Raw genomic sequence first — 4,154 nt, forward strand, 5'->3', positions numbered from 1 at the left:
ACACACACCTTACAAAATTAACATCCATGTAGCGCACCTCGCCGATGATCTTCGTCCACTGCTCTCCGTTCTTCGTCTTGTTAGTGCCGGCGAGGTCACACCCGACAAGTGGGTGAGGCTAGGGCTTGACAACAACGCCGCCCCTGCACCACAGTCTCTGGCATGCTCGCCGCCAGCCGTTGTGGAGCCTTTCATGTCTTCGATGGCAGTGAGGGCAGCGGCGCTTGGACTTGATGAGGGCTAGGGATTTAGAAATTGGGGATTTGTAGTTTTACGTCATGCTGGGAGGGGACCTAATTACGTAAATATTACCGTCGGGGGAGGGGGGTGTTCTGAAAAAGTACCACCCGTCGGACGCGTGCCAAATGTCGTGCCGTGAACGTTTTTGTATGAAAATGAATCCGCATTAGAGTTGAGGGGCTACTTTTGTGGGGGTTTGAAGTTCTTGTATGAATTTTTTGTTCCCACCACCACAAGTTTATATGTACTAAAACATGTATTAATAAGTATACAGTTTAGTTTAAAAAGAAAAATCTTGAGGTTCGTGTTTCCTTTTGATGATGCGAAGAGGTCCAGGGTCTGGCCTCACGTTGCTACCTTGGCTTTAGGGTACAGTTTAAACGCCCCTGCCGTGCCATCAACCAGAAGCTGTCCAGCAAATTCGCCCACCACGCCGTGTCGTGCCGGGCCTCTACAGATAGAGGACGCAACCCAAGCCACCGCGGGTCTCACCGTTGGCAACCGACGCCGCCGTTTCTCCCGGCCGGCCCGTGCCATCAGAATCCTTCACCTCACCTGCACTGCAGGCTTGCATAGCCAGTGGAACGAGCGACCCACCGGTAGCTGCAGTCGCATGGCTGGTGCCTATGCCTTGCCAACAAATGATGGGATCCGAGGAGACGGATCACTTCCATGTGCCCACTATACGTGCGTACCCATCGTCGTCGTCCCGACTCTCGACTGGTTTTGCCGTTGGTTCGCTGCATTTGCCCGGCGCTGCGCCACCCTACCCTACCCATGTGCGGCAGTGGCCTGTGTTGCTACCCCGACGCATGTGCCAAAGCTATTAGTGCCGCGGAGGCGCCGACGAGATGACCTGATCTGATCACGTCGTAGCGCCGCCGAGACACGGGGACACGGGGCTTCCTTCCCGATCTGGGACGGGCCAAGATCTGTCCTAGATACTGCCTGGTGCCGCCTGGTATGAATACAAACCAGCCCGCTGACATCTGTAGAATTTCACGTCTATGGACTAGATCTGGTTGTGGTTGGTCCCGCAGACCGCCGCTGGAGTGTTCTAAAATTCCAAGTTTGCGCCGCAAGCATCCACCCAAACTGTTCAAGTTTGTTATTATCATCCTCAAAAAAAAAATCTGGTGCGTCTGCAGAGATTTTCAAACTTCAATTAGCTCCGGCCGGTTGGCTAGCTACCTGATCATCATGCCCTGGGCTCCAAACTGCCGCCAATTCGCCCAAGCGAGCTGGAAAGGTGCAGTCAGCCGTGCGACGAAAGCGAATGCCCCGAGATCCAACTAGTCAGTAGTCACGTACTACTCCACTAACCAGAGCCGGAGACGATCATGCAGATATGTTGGTGATCTTCTCGTCTCGTCATTATTTTCTTCGACGCCTCCGTACCCATAGGCCGTAGGCATATATGATCAGTCTCAGATCCAGCGTTCAGTGAAGACAAAAAGGGACGAGTCCGGGAACCGTTGGCACATGAAGATAAGGAGGACTACGGCCTAGCCAGTGGCTACGGGCTACGGCACCAACGCTTATCAAGACAACTTTTCCACGCGGCCGAATCTTTGTCCCGCCACGCTCCGGCTCCGCCGTATCGCGGTCGCGGAAAGCTCCACCGAGATAGCGAAACTTGGCATGTCGATCACAGAATGTTCTACTGCTAGTACTGACTTCTCCTTTAAGCAATATGGTAGCTTCCTCGATCAATCTTCACTGTTACTGCTCGTGTGTTTCCTCTGCCTTCTTCTGGAAAGACTGCAACCTCTCGTGTCCGCAGCTTCACGCGCAAGCATGCGCTGCTGCAGGCATCCGGTTGAGAGCGAGCGGCCAATGCGACGCACGAGATTGTAGCATGTTAACGTGCGTCAAACGGTTGCAGTGGTCGATTCTGCTATTCCGGTGAGGTCGGCCGTACCACCTGCATGCACTCGCAACCGCCAACGCACCGCACCGCCGGGTGATCGAGCCGTGGTGGAAGGGCCGGTTTCTCTCGAGGCAGAAACGTCCACGGCGACGACAAAGGGCGAACGGCGGGCGGCCATGCGGCGGACGGTGACATGCGGACATGCGCGCCCGCCGAGCGGAGCGGCAACCAATGTCGACGACCGACCGTGGCCGATACATGGCACGGCGCGTGGCGGTCGCGGTCGCCGTCGGCCGATCGGTGGGTGAAAGGCAAGGGGACGACGACTTGACCGTGCGTGCGTGTCAGCGTGTGGAGGAGGTTTCAGCAAGAAATATCGTACCGTACTACAGTATATCCAATCGCAGTCGTCGGGATAAGGTTTTATTGAAAAGAACTACCGCCAAGACGTTTCCCCGCCTCTCGACTTGTTGTACAATGGCGTGCTGCAACGGTTGAAGATGAATAGATTAAAAGTTCTTTTAAAAAAAGATGTGCTGCAATTAGCTACTCCCTCCGTTCCTAAATATAAATCTTTGACGAGATTTCACTATGAACCACATATGGATGTATATAGATGCATTTTAGAGTGTAGATTCAATTATTTTGCTCCGTATGTGGTTCATAGTAAATTCTCTTCAAAGACTTACATTTATGAACGGAGGGAGTAGATGCTTAATTTGCAAGTAGTGTTTGTTGAAATAATAAAGGGGCCGACTATCTATTAGTCACCTGATGATTTTTTAGTTCAGTCAGAATAACCGCACCACCGGCCTTCGCAAGACGCTCCCCTGCTCTCCGCGGCCATCTCTCTAACCTCGGCACTTCTCCTATGCCCGCGAGCCCATCCACCACCCTACCCCCGCACATACACCCGTCAAGTCTCCGCCTCGCTCCTGTCGGCGATGCCATGGCGTCCCCGTCGCCCCGCTCGTTCTAGACCCAGCCTCACCTACAAATTTTTTCAAGTGGTTGAACAGTAGCAAAAGCATGAAAATAATGATTGCGCAGTCATGGATCACCGTATATGTAGTGGTGGTTCGAAAGCTCTAAAATATACATGGGTGTATTACTCACGAGAACAACTTGCAAAAATGCTCTATTGTTATTTCAAATTTTTGGTGCGCAATGAACATAACACTATGGCATGATGAGCGGTACCACATAGGACAAGGGGAGGAGGTCCACCGACGGGCACAACGGGAAGGGGGGGGGAGGGGAGGCGTTGATCATGAAATGGAAAGGTCAATGGCGGCGATAACTGGTTGAACCGGACAAAATGCAAGGCACGGTGAACTTGAAGGTCTCGATGGTATTACAAATGCACTATGGGAGCTTGATGGACAAGGATGTCTCGATGGCCTTATAAAGGCCCGGTCCTGAGTTTTCGAGGAACACGGGGCTCTAGCATTTTTACATGTAAAGACATCAATGGTGGTATTTATTAGCAAGACACGCCTTCTCTAGAATAGTGTCATCCTGATGATCGTAGGCTCGAAGCAATTTCCTCTCAGTGACTCGGCTTCTCGATGTGACCACGCAGGGCTAGTGATAGGGCCGTCTCCGACCAGGACGCACAAGATACCAAGCATTGATCATATTCACAGGTAGCATGGCAAGGTGATCAGAAAGGAGATCATTTCAAATTACATTACCATCTAGGGAGCCAAAATGCACTCTGGTGATGCGGCAATGAACAAACTAAATTTTAATACAAAAGTAGGATGTCAATAAATGCACATCACTAAATGTATAAGATATGATAACCAGTTGTAATTTCTGACTTGATTTTTTTAAAAATACATGAATTAGTAACGATACAAATTAGAAAAAAAACAAGTGCCGACCGTGTCGCGTCCCTACATCACTGTCTCGTCGTAGAAAAGGAGTGGGTTTGCAATAACTCGTGATCTAGCACTCCTGACGCGTGCTACTTGCCACTCGACCTGAAGGTAACTGGTGATGACAGAAAGCGCGAAATATATAAGAATACATAGCAACATTC

Source organism: Triticum dicoccoides, chromosome 6B (genome assembly GCF_002162155.2).
Source record: "Triticum dicoccoides isolate Atlit2015 ecotype Zavitan chromosome 6B, WEW_v2.0, whole genome shotgun sequence".
NCBI classification, from domain to species: Eukaryota; Viridiplantae; Streptophyta; class Magnoliopsida; order Poales; family Poaceae; genus Triticum; species Triticum dicoccoides.